This window comes from Grammomys surdaster, unplaced genomic scaffold (assembly GCF_004785775.1).
Source record: "Grammomys surdaster isolate TR1022 unplaced genomic scaffold, NIH_TR_1.0 189, whole genome shotgun sequence".
NCBI lineage: Eukaryota > Metazoa > Chordata > Mammalia > Rodentia > Muridae > Grammomys > Grammomys surdaster.
In genome coordinates, this window is record NW_021604634.1 from 7,583,422 (window position 1) to 7,597,210 (window position 13,789).

General features: G+C 36.8%; 1 pseudogene; it reads right to left on the minus strand.

The window, feature by feature from the left end:
* Nucleotides 1-108: 108 nt before the first annotated feature.
* Nucleotides 109-4,447, minus strand: LOC114622543 (annotated as a pseudogene).
* Nucleotides 4,448-13,789: the final 9,342 nt, after the last annotated feature.

Sequence of the window (13,789 nt, forward strand, 5' to 3'; positions counted from 1 at the left end):
AAGAAAGAAAGAAAGAAAGAAAGAAAGAAAGAAAGAAAGAAAGAAAGAAAGAGAAAGAAAGGAAGGAAGGTAGGTTTTCATGTGGGAGGAAATAAAGAGACTACTCATCTATGTGGCTTTTTTCTTCTTACAGATCTCATACTGGTGTTGAATAAGACACAGAAACTCAGGAATAATGAACATTTTACTCTTTGGCAATGACTGTGCCTGGGCTAGTACGCCAACAAATGCCATAAGCAAGGGCTCCTGAACTGCCATAAACACAACTACACCTAGCAGTTGTGTGTCTCTGTCTATAATCAGGAAACCTGTGGTTGATCAGAGAGGGATATGTTCATTTCAGAGATGTGAACCAATACAAGGAATACAGAATGTGCAAGCTTGAGGTAACAGAGAGAGTGATCTGTGGATATGCTGAGTCAGGAACTTTAGCAAAGGAGGGGGAATGCATACTGGTATGCTTTGAATATATCTCTTAAGAAGTCAGACGTTTTTGACCAAAAGTTAATGGGACATAGTGGACACTTTAATGAGAATCATTGTGACTGGCAGAGACAAGTAAGAGAGAGAGAGAGAGTGAGAGAGAGGTAATGGCTGTCCATAAGGAAAACCAGCAATTTGAGCAATAGATAAGAGATGTTAAGTTGGTTTTGCTTTATATAAATTAATATTTAATATTCTATATAAATATTTAATAGAGTTCTAACCAAAATGCTTGAATTATTTAAAAAAAGAAGCGAAATAAATGTGAGGAGTTACACATTTCAGAAAAGGCAACATAAGCCAGTGAAATGGCAGGCAATTGTGGATGAAAAGGGCTGCAATCGTGGAGAATCATGGAGAAGAAGAGGACTTAGAAAGGGAGGTAATTATTAATGGCTAACTTGCACAAGAAGCCTGCATCATGCCCACACAGGATTTATGAATAATTTGCAAACTAAAGAAGAATCCAATGAGAATGAGTGTTGTGATATTTCTAGGACAATTCAGAGAAATGTTTCAAATTATTTTTATTAGTTGCTGTCTCACTGGTTTCTTAATGCATATCATAAAGAAAACAATGGCAAGATTATATTCACTATTTTTGTTTATGTCTCCTGGTGATATTACTTGGGAATCTTTGATTAAAACTAGTAATCAAGGCACCACTAATGGAAGATGTGTTTAGATCATTGTGGCCTTATCATAATAGGGCTATATTTTTAAACTTGTAAAATTGTATACATGAATTCCTCCTAAGATGCATACAGAAATAATACTCTGAAATGTTCAGCATATTATAAGGGATCATAAATAAATGTTAAATGCAATACTTCAAAATGGTAATTAATATGCATTTCTTAAAAAGCATTTTTATTTTAACTATTTTAAGTAAAAATTATCTGGAATAATTTTAACTCTAAAATATTTGAGTATATAACAATTTTAGTCATTAATGGTTATTTAAAATGAGACTTGCTTATTGAAGGAACTCAATTTAGTAATTTATACAGAGACTTTAGATCTACAATGCACAGCATGACAGTCCTCTTCTTTATGTCTAATTCACTCTAACTTCAATTATGAGTAAAGACTTAAATCAGAAACTATCTCTTACACAAAGATCCTATGTTATGGTCTCAAGGAATCTTTACACAACTTTAATCTGTTACTTAGTTTCAACAGCTTACTCTCATCAATATGGTAAAGGATGAGGCTTTCTTTGTTATGATAAAGTAGACAGAAATTATTGATTATTGGGAGCAGAGTAGAAACTAGTTACTAATAACTGGTTTCTAAAACAAGCCTGCCTGTTTCCCTCAAAAGAACGTATGAATAACACATTCTCATGAGCAACTTGAAAAAGGAAATTGCTGCAATTCTTTAAGAACCATCCCTCAAACATTTAAAACATGAGCAGTCCAATGGTAGATGCTATTGCTACATAGTTGGCTTTTTTATTTATGTTTGTTTTATTTTTAAGGTTTTGTTTAATGAATGAATTAATTAGAATTTTTATTAACTTTTCATCATTGCAATAAAATTTATGAGAGAACAATCACCATCACCATGTGCTGCACGGAAGTTTTACTTTGACTCACTGTCTCAGTGGGTTCTTCTTTTATGGGTGGTAAAACAAAACTGATTGCCATAGAGCTAGGAACCCGAGATCAAAGAGCAGGAAAATTGTCCAAGTCACCCAGCATATAGTCTGCTTCTTCCAAGTAGGTCATACTTCCTAAATTTGTATAGTCTATTACATTATGTTTGGGGCAGTAGTGTCTGCACCATTATGGAGGCTGAAGTTATGGAAATAATCTTATAAACACTCAGATTTACCACTGATACTTGGGTCTGTGTTCTGTATAGTCTGACCTCACTCTCTGCAGGGCTGAGTCCTCATTTAGGCTCCTCACTCATTGAGTGAGGAATGCAGGAAGGAGTATATGTTTAGTTATTTTATATCGTGCCCCATCCAGCAGGGTAGTGAACAGGGTACGAGGAGATCACATGAAAGAGAGAATGGGGGAAACAGGCACACAAAAAGAACCATGATTTGTCTATAGTCTGATCAAATCACTGATTTTTACATTTTCACACATAAAGGCAGGATGTGGGGAAGGGGATGATGCAGGAGTGTAGGTGTTCTCAAGGGGAGTACACATATCTTCCAGAACAGGGTATTTGCTGGGTGAAGGTTCAGGGAACAGGTCACTATGACTGTCCATGATTCAAGTGTCCTTATCTAAGTTGGTACTATCCACCAAGGCACCCTATCCACAAAGTCTATGACTATCCAGGCTGGTAAGTTTCCACCATGGCTACTTGTTTACAAGATCTTATAGCCATCTGTTCAGTATTTTTCCACAGAGACCAAGACATGGTGCTAGCAGGCTGACTTAGGCCTATGGCTGATTTTAGTCCTTCCATGTATAAGCAAGGCTGCCCCTGACAATATCGCATCAATGGTTGCAGCATGCAAGAATTCCAATTACAAATTAATCCTGTTGTCTGGCAAACAAACAGCTATCACATAGTGCATCTAAGTCTAAGAAGTTGACTCCCAAAATGAAGCTAATCTTCTTCTCCCAGCCCAAGGCCAATGCACATATTTTAAGACATGCACTATAATTGACTGTTTCAGTAGTTTGGAAACTTCCATTGAAATATATATATTAACCAAACAAATCTAAGAGTGTTTTATTACTGTTGTTGTTCACATTGGAGTGAATGTGTAATGGAAATAGGTGCTCATCCAACTGAGCACTGCTCTTGGACTTATATCCACAAGATTTCTACCACAAAACTCAGATCAGATCAGGACTGGATATGCAATGAGTATATTACTGAGTATATTGAGCAAATGGAAAGACCCAAAGAATATTTTATATCTGAACTGACTTGACATTTAGGATTGGACATATGCTTTAAGAAAGGAAAGTTTGCTTCTAGCTTCTTTTGTGATTTATCTAGGATCACTTTAGCAAAATGGTATCAAATTTATAGGACTGATTATATATACATTTACATATTTTTATGTTCCACAAAGATACTGAAAATCTTGTCAAGAAAATAGCCACTGAGTATGTGAAACCTCACAGATCTGATTCACATGAATTGATGAGATTTTGATAAACACCCACACCCATACCTACCCACACATACGTATTTAATGAAGGAAATAAAGAAAAGAAACCACACAAAATTAATAACATTCTCTTGGGTAGCATCCTTTTATTTAGCATGGTGACATTTATGCATATTCAATGCAGTTTCAAATAAAAATAAACAGAAACAATAATATCATTTGGTCAAACATCATAGGTATAATTTTCAAAAAATTTCTATTTCTAATTTTATGCATACAGGTGTTTTGGGTGCATCTATATCTGTAGAGCACCTTGTGTATGCCTGGTGTCCATGGCGTGAGATCTTCCTGGAAGCAGAGTAACAGATAGTTGTGAGGCACAATGTGGTTGCTTAGAGTTGAACCGGGATATTCTGGGAGGGCAGCCAGTGTTCTAAATTTTTTTAAATTAATGAAAACAAAAAAACAAAAGTATACCTAAAAGCAAAGCTTCTGGAAAAACTGTTCTTCTCTGTCTTGTATTGCTTTCCAAACTTGAGCTTAGCATCCTACCTGGCCTTGAGTTTAAAAGCTGGGTCCCCGAACACATCCTTTTGACAACAATTTTGTCCAAGGGGATGTCCACAGAGTACCTTGTGGGCATGAGGCGGCTGTAGTTATAAACTTTTACAAAGGACTTGATCTTGGATTGTTTGGCAATTTTCTTCTTGTCCATGGCAATTGTCACTTTTCTGGGATAGCATTCAATTCCAGCTACCAGGGCATGACTGTAAGGTCTGAGGTGCCATCATGAATGTTCTTCATGATGACTGCTTTGTGTCCAGAGTAGCATCCAGCCAGAACCAGCACCACTTTCCTGGACTTCATGAACTTGCCCATTTTGACAGCTAGGAGCCGGCACCCAGCAGAAAGTCAGCCAGTATTCTTAAAGTCTGAATCATCTCTCCAGCTCTTTTCAGGAATGTTTCTTTTAGGATTAACCTTAAATTATCAATGATTTTACATTCATTTAGAATGTCCCAATCATGATTGTCTTACTGTTTTACTGTTATGAAGAGACAGTGTCACCAAGCAACTCTTTTTTTTCTGTCTTTTTTTTTTAAACAATTTATTTTTTTCAAATCTTAATTCATTCACACAGGGGTTATAAACACAGGAAGGCAGGACATGGGGAAGGGGATGACAGTGGAGTGTGAGTGTTCAGGGCGGATACAGATATCTTTCAGAACAGGGTATTGCCTAGGTGAAGGTTCAGGGGATAGATCACTATGACTCTGCCTATGATTTACTTGTCCTTATCTAAGTTGGTATTGTCTGCCAAGGCTACCTATTTACAATGTCTATGACTCCTCAGGCTAGTAAATTTCCATGAAAGCTGCCTGATTACAATAGCTTAGAGCCATCTGTTTCAATGTTTTTCCACTGAGACCCAAGACTTGGTGTTAGTATACATGTATGACAGGCCTATTGCTGATTTTAGGCCTATGGCTGATTTTAGGCCTTCAGTGTGTAAGCAGGGATGTCCCTGACATCTCCTCCCTTCTCTAACTATAAAAGGGCTGTGGCGATTCTAATCTTGGGAAGGCGGGGATAGAGGCCTGACCTCCAGTAATTGAAGGGAACCTTGTAATGGCTTCAGTCCCCCTGGCATTGTCCAGTGAGGCATGAGGGCCTTACCCATCCCAATGTCGTTTTCCTAGAGAGGGGATACTTTTGACATCAACCCTATGTATTCAGGCTTGTCCCTCAGGGAACCCAGAGAGATATTTTTAACTTTTATTTATATTCCCTTGCAGTGCTTAGCCTCGCAGCCTAAGCACGAATTCAGATCGCGAGTCAGAGGGGGTTCTGGGTGGCCCCTCTCTGGTTGGTCTAGGGGCACAAGTCCTCTCTTTTAGGTTGGGTGGAGTTGGGTTTTGGAAACACCCTGGATAGAGTAACAACCTCATCTGGAGTCTTGTGGTCCTCCATAGCTAACTTGTGATAATGTATCTGAATAGGTTTTGCTACCAAATTATTTATCTGTTGTTTCACAGAGTTAGTCAGCCTATTTGAGACCCAGGGACCATCAGAAATAAGCAAAAATAACCCAAATAATGGTCCTAAGATGGGAGGAACTAGGGTTGACAACCATGGAGGGGCTGAAAGCCAATTCTTGTACCAGCACTCATCTTTCTCTTTCTCTATCTGACTTTTCTCAGGGCCTTCTCTGTCTATTCCATGCTGTCTTTAACCCTCCCTGTCTTGTCTATGTAAAGGCAACATTCTTCTTTAAGGGCTGTACAGAGTCAAGAGCTCTACACAGCCTTTTCTATTGTAATAGAGTAAAGCAAGTCCAATAAGGATCTTTACGATATTTGGAGGTTTAAACAAACAAAAACATTTAACTGGGATCTTGCTGATAATTTTAGAGGGTTATTCTATGGTCATCATGGCACATGCTGGAAGAGTAGCTGAGACATTTACACGCTAATCCTAAGGTAGCAGGCGGGAACACTAGTCCTAGTGTGGGCTTTTGAAACTTCAAAGTCAACCCACAGTAACACATTTCCTCTAAAAAGGCCACAACTATTCCAATAAGACCAGAACTAATCTTTCCTTAGCAACTCCACTAACTGGTGTCTAAGCCTTCAAATATATGAGCCTAGAGGTGTAATCCTTACTCAAAATGAATTTATCTGTATATTACATTTCTGGTAACATAACCATATGACCACTTACCTGTGTTAGTTTATATTTAATAAGCAGGCATGGTGGTATATGCTTGTAATCTCATCACCTGGGAAATGGGTTCAAGAGACTAAAGAATTCACAGTTATCCTTAAATACATAGCAAGTTGGAAGCTAGCCTGAGCTACGTAAACTTCCTGACTCATAATAATAATTATGATGAACAATAACATATTTAAAGAAAAATCAAACAAACAAGTCAAGTATTTGCATCAATGTAGCTAAAAAATTTGTTTCAGGTTGTAGTATATTACTTAGGATAGCTAAATTTTTATAAAATTTAACTTTCACTATTTATTATTTTATAGATTCTAGTTAAACAATACATAATATATAAAATTAACAGAGTGATAGAAAAAAAGAACAGAATTTAATTAATCAAATTTACTCATCACTTAATGATGTTCTTAATGTTCCATTTCTTTGAATATTTTGAAACTAAAATGATATTATTATTATTTATTTATTATTATTTAATAGTTTTTTACAGTCCAGTCTTTAATTCCCTCCTAGTCCACCCTCCAACAGTTCCTCATCCCGTTTCTTCTCCCCTCTCTCCAAGAGGATGCCCCTACCCCCAATCTCAGACCTCCCCACTCCCTGGGGTCACAAGTCTCTTCAGAGTTAAGTATTTCTTCTTTCACTGAGGCCATACCATGCAGTTCTCTGCTGTATATGTTTCAGGGTCCTCAGACCAGCTTATGCATGCTATCTGGTTGGTGGCTCAGTGTCTAAGAGATCTTGAGGATCCAGGTTAGTTGAGATTGCTGGTCTTCCTATGGGGTTGCCCTCCTCCTCAGCTTCTTCCAGCTTTTCCCTAATTTGACCCCATGGGTTCCTGGCTTCTGTCCATTGGTTGGTTGCAAGTATCTGCATCTGATTCCTTCAGCTGCTTGTTGGGCATCTCAGAGAGCAGCCATGCTAGCCTCCTGTTTATATACACACCATAGTATCAGTAATAGTGTCAGGCCTTGTAGCCACCCCTTGAACTGGATCCCAGTTCGGTCCTGCCACTGGATCTCCTTTTCTTCAGTCTCTTCTCTATTTTTATCTCTGCAGTTCTTTTAGATGGGGATAATTCTGGGTCAGAGATTTTGACTGTGAGATGGCAACTTCATTCCTCCACTTGATGCCCTGTCTTTCTATTGAAGGTGAACTCTACAAATTCCCTCTCCCCATCTTGAGCATTTCATCTAAGGTCTCTCCCTCTGAGTCCTGAGCTTCTCTTAACCTTCCAGGTCTCTGTTACATTCTAGAGGGTACATTCCCTCCTACCTCCTGACATTGCCTGTTTCCATTCTTTTTTGCTGGCCCTCAGAACTTCACTTCTGTTCCCCCCAACCACCGATACCTAATCTATGTTGCCCTTTCCCTCTCCATGTCCCCTCTCCCATCCTGGTCCCTCTCTCCTCCTGCCACATGTGTTTGCTCTCTTCCCCCTCCCAGGTGGGATTGAGGCTTGATGCTCCATTTCTATCCATGCAGAAAGTTATTTTCTATGTCTAAGCTGGAGTACCAATGTAATTCTCTCTCTGTCAAATCATTTTGTATAGTTGAAGACAATCCTTTGCTTTCTTACTCCTTAGCTCTCAATAAGCACTCTGTAAAGTGGGTGGTTTAAGTACTCTCCAAGAAATTATTTCACATTTCCTTAAAATTTCAAAATGAGAGCCTATTTGGTTGGAAATTCTCTTTCCAAAATGGATCTAGTTAGAAATGATATCATTAACATGAACTAACACAAGATAATAGATGTTTTAGAAAAATTGGAAAATTTAAACACAGAAAATTGAGGGGGGAGGGAGGAAGGGAGGGAGGAAGAGAGGGAGGGAGGGAGGGAGGGAGGGAGGGAGGGAGGGAGGGAGAGAGAGAGAGAGAGAGAGAGAGAGAGATAGGGGCTTGAGAGTTAAGATGTACCTAAGATGGCTCACCTGATGTTTCCACCAACATATTTAAAAGGTGCATTGATTTATGACCTTATCTGTTCAGTTGTTATATAAACTTCAGAAAATTGACATGACATTAGATCACAGTACTGAGGGTCATGTTCTCATATTTAACTGTGAGAATAAACTATCTCCAATCCCTGTGAAGTGAATGCTGTGTTTCTACATTGAGAGCTAATACATAGCTGAAATATCTTTTTTTACATCTCAGGTTTTATTTAGTTATACTGCCAGTTCATATTTTTTCCTTGTTAGATTAACTAAATGTTAAACAATTTAATCAATATCTTTGAAAAGCACAATTTGTGTCTGTTTGTTTTAATCTATTTATTTGCATGAGTAGCTTTCCCTGTGGGTTCCAAGGCTCACTTGAATGCTGGTTCCTCTTGCATAGCTTCTAGCCTGTTGTGATTCTAGCAGCAACTATAATTTTTAAGTTTTAGGCTTATCACATTCTGTTCTTCTCATTTTTACCTATGTCTGTTCTGATTTTTATTATTTCTTACCTTCTACTAATTTTGGGTTTAACTCCTCTTTTATTTTTTGAAATTGTTTTAATTTTTATTCTTCATACATCCATTTAATTTTGTTTATACATCATTTTATATTTGGATAATATTTAAGCTTCATTTTCCTCACTAGCCACTATTCATCTCTTTCCTAATTTCTTATTAACATTTTGAAAATATATTCATTCAAGGAACTTCAGGGTTTAGTTTCTTTCTGATTTCCTGTTTGCTGAAAGAGCAATTAGAGTGTTAATATTTATGAGATATTTTTGTTTCTATTCAAAATACCCCAATAGTGCAATTATTTCACCATTACACAAAACAATTTTAGTCTGAGTTACACATACAAATATATATTACAATTTCTATAAATCCTATCATTACAGTGAAAATATTAATGACTGTTGTGTTTTGTTGTTCAGAACATCAATGATAATGGTTAATTTTATGTGTGGATTTGTCTTTGTCAAGGAATCAGGTAGCATGATATTCCTAAATGTGATTTTGAGGATACTTATACAGGAGACAAGCAGTTGAATCAATACTCTAATTTAAAAAGAGTGTATTCAGTGCAAGTAACCACCTCTCAACTCACCAGGTTTCTGAATGGGAAAAGAGGAAGATGGACAGAAGTCTTCTGCCTCTGGACTACTCATGCCCTTCTGTCTCAGATATTGGCCAATGTGTTTTTGAGGCTTGTGGACTTATGTGTGAATTACACCAGTAATTTCTAAGGGTTTCCAGCCTCTTCCAGCTCCTATAATAAATTCTCCTACAGGTATTTATGGATGTGCTCTGGGTTTACTTTTTCCAGAGAAGCTTGACTCCAATCTTGTCCTCATTGAATTTTCCAATATGTCTGTGAGAAAAATTTCTGTGTTAAGATAGATGAATACATCTTGATTTGATAGACCTCCTTAATGTTTCTTTTAATTCATGGTTCTCTAAACTTATTTATGGTAAGATATTTTTTGGTAAGTGCTGTCTTTTATAATTTTATAAATCAATTTTTCAACTAATATAATTATAAAACCTTTAGTAAAACTAAAGTGTCTGAAATAACAGTAAAAGGGAAGAGTGATTTGGAAACATCATTTCCAATGCTGATAATGAAATACTATTGTGTAACAATAGGCATATTACCTAATATCTGTGGCAGAAATTTCCTGCCCAATGTATTTGCACCAGAGCCCTGTCATTGGACAGGGAAGAGGGAGGCAGAGCTAGGAGTTTGGAGGGGATAAAATGCAGGGAGGGAGGAAGAAGAGGAACAGAATAGAGGCGAGACGGCTGCAGATGTATACCCTCATGTCTCTAGTAGTCTCAGGTAGTTATTCATATCAATGTTAGATAATTGGTTAACACTTCTAATTGTGAGGGCATCTTGTGTATTGAGTAATTGCTGATATATAAATCTATTTGGTTAATCTTTAAGCATTAAGAGTCTTATATCTACTGAGTACTGGGAATTATATCTACTGTGAGGATGGTGATTATTGTCTGGGGTTAAGCTGAGCATGATGGAGGTGGCAGAGTTGGCCCAGGGCCATGCCTAGAGTTGTGGAGGCCACAGATCTGACCAGCAAAGGCAACAGCCATGCCAACAACTTGTGGGTCCTGGGCCATTGCCACCGACCAGCCAGTGCCACCATTAGTGTGGGAACTTACAGTCGTCAGCCAGGTGGCTGCTGTTTTTTCTAATATCTCCTGCAACAAATACCCAAATATTAATACAAATGGTACGTTGAATTTGAAAACACATATGACAATATATTTTAAATTAATATTTTATATTTATAAATGTTTCTATACTAAAACAATAAATAATACAAAGTATAAAATTAGAAGCACAGGTAAGAATCTAATTGTAGAGAGACAACTGTGCAATGATATGGAAGCTTGAGAAAACACATATGCTTTATTAATGTATTATTTAGACATACGAGTATATATATACAAATACATGTAAAATGTCAAATAATGCTATACATATATACCAATACTGTGAAATAAACAGAGATAAATCTATCAAATACCGATGAAGGGCTTTTCATATTTGTGAATGACTGCATTTGATGCCCTGGAATCTATGAAAAAAGCTATGAGCAGGTGCTGGCAATTACAATGCTCAGACAACAGAGACCAGAAGTTCACAGATTCCATTAGGCTCCTCCCAGGGAACTAGCAACACCTTACAGCTTGTTATCACCATCTGCCACAGCCAACAGGTGGTCCAGATGTGGGCTGCCTATGAAAGGACTGCCAGTGACTCCAATACTCTTGCTTTCTCTGTTCCTACATAGTCCCTGGCTGTTTCTCTCTCTCTCTCTCTCTCTCTCTCTCTCTCTCTCTCTCTCTCTCTCTCTCTCTCCTTCTCCCTCCCTCCCTCCCTCTTCTTTCCTCCTCCTCTCCCTCCTCCTCCTTCTTTCTTTGCACTGTTCTTTCCTGTACTGGTCTTGTATGAATTGGGCATATCCTACTTCTGACTAATTCTGTCATATCTACCTCTGATTCATTGCTTTGCCTGCCCCTAAATTAGACATCGCTTTCAAATATGGGTACTTCCTCCTACAAAAGAACCTTACCTTCATTGTTAAGTATGTCAGTATTCCAGCCAGATGGTTTAATGATGTGTCCTTCTAGCTGTATCACATAGACTCAGAAGGTCTTTGGATGTGATTCCTTGCAAGATCAGCCATGTTGCTGGATTAAACTTCCTGTATATTTTATGAGTTTGTGGTAATAGATAACATCATTCATGGAAGAGCCATGAACCTTGTTCTTTGTTTCAAGATGCCTCTTAACAATTGTGGCGTTCTGAACTTCAACTAGAGTATTCACATTCATTCATCATCTCCAATAGCTACATGAAAATGCTAGCTGTATGGTATGGCATAGTAAATTATTTCTTTTGCCATACCTTCACCTCAGTGGCTGACGCTTTAATATAAAATTGTTCATTTTCTCTGCTAAAGTGATATAGACTAGGAGAGGTTTAGAGTTCTGAGACTTCACGATTTCTTCATTTTTCAGTTATTACTTTTGTAATATTTTCTATCTTTTACTTCATCGTATTTCTAACAATTTCTAAATTTAGGTTCAGTCTTGGACAAGCTATTAGTATCATGGTTTGTTAAATGTTATTCTTTTAGAAATTTACATGCAATACAATTATCACTTAGGTTATCAGGGAACCAAACATGAAACTGAAGTTGTTCTTATTTTTGAAGTACAGAATGACTTGAGAGTGAATTGAAAAGAAGAAAAATTTGCTGTAAGAACAAGACCTAATAGAAAGATAAAAGAGGAGTCTTAAATCAAAGATTACTATGTGTGTGTTTGAAGTTACAAAATAGCAAATCGGTTAATTAATTTTAAGATCTAGACAACACAACATGGTATTTTGCTATTTTCTACTCTGTTACTAGATTTTCTGCCTTGAGTCTCCTCCTGACCAGAGCTGAGCATTTAGCAGGGGATGGCATAATCTGCTGCTTTATTGCTCATTACAGAGCATCAGCTGCATCCTTGCTGAGAAGGATCCCTCAGGGAAGCGATTATTTTCCTGCTTATCACTTTCAATTTGCTGAATTCTGGTTCTGACTTCATATCAGTATTTTCAGTAATAGACATCAAATTCAAATATAGATAAGCCAAAATACTTAAATTTATGGTCTTACTGATCCTAGAAGTTTAAAAATACTGGTTATTCAGCAATTATTCAGATAACATAATCAACACTTTCAGCTTACTCACCCCATCCCTCTTTGAGGTGGAGCAATATAATCACATGTAACTAAACATTTAAATAGCTAAAATAAAGCTTAGCTTTTACTTGTAGGTAATCCCTTTCAGTTCTAATGAAGGATTCTGATAAACTCTTCATTCAATGCCTATTACATGAATCATTGACCTATACAATGAAAGAAGAACTGTGTTCAAATGAGTACAAGTTCACAGGTGCCTTTATAATAGTGGAAAGCAGTAGATGATAGGATTGTGATTGGTCTGCCTTAGAAGATTACATGTATTGGAAAATGAGAATTTCCAGTTTTGAAGGGATGCTGAACAAAGTAAAAGACATCATCCTCAGCAGACCCAGTTCTATCCACCACATATATAAAATATACACAAATGTATCTAAACTGAAATCTATCTCTTAAACAAGTAATTTAGAAAATAATAAGAATGTGAATAAAACAAAACACATAGGTATCTGATGAAAGTGCAGTGAAGTAAAAGGAGCAATAAATATCTTCATGAATGAAATATCTTAGTTCAATATTGAAGAACAAGTAATTTTTAGTTGAAAAACATCTCAAATACAAGTTCTGGCACACAAAAATTAACATTGCATCATATATTAGTAATAATGCTTAATGAAATGATATTTGTATTTATAAAAATATACTGAATTTGATCTTTCAAAATAAATATAAATATTCCAATAGATACTTATGCAAAAATAAATGTATACATGACTAACTTATATGTAAACCTATCTATAAAAGTGCTCATGTGGGCCAGGATGACATATGTACTTTATATATCTAACCTGAGAGTAAAAGCCTAATAACTCTTTAGTAACAATCACCCTACCTGATCAGACCTCGATCTCTGATTATAGTTGATGATAAAGAACTAGTACTATGTTCTCATGCCAATATTTGCCTGAAAAGAGTATAACCTTACCTGAAAGAGTCCTGAGGACAAGCTAGGACAGCTTCATAAACTTTATGAATAAAATGTTGATTGCAAAATAGATAATGAAGAAAAGACACATGTTATAAAGCTGACCAAGCAAATCTTTAAATGAATAAGAAAGCTAACAAATAAGGGAGATAAGCTAGATCCCCACCACAGTAAACTTAGATTAGAGAAAAAAAAGAAAGAAAGAGAAACAGGGAACTAGTACACTGCAAACCCAGAACAATGGAGATCATCTGCTTGTACCTTTTGACATGGACTGAAAACTCCCACTGAGGGAAGATATCAAAATCCCAAAATGCTACATTGACACCACCTCTACCAATAAT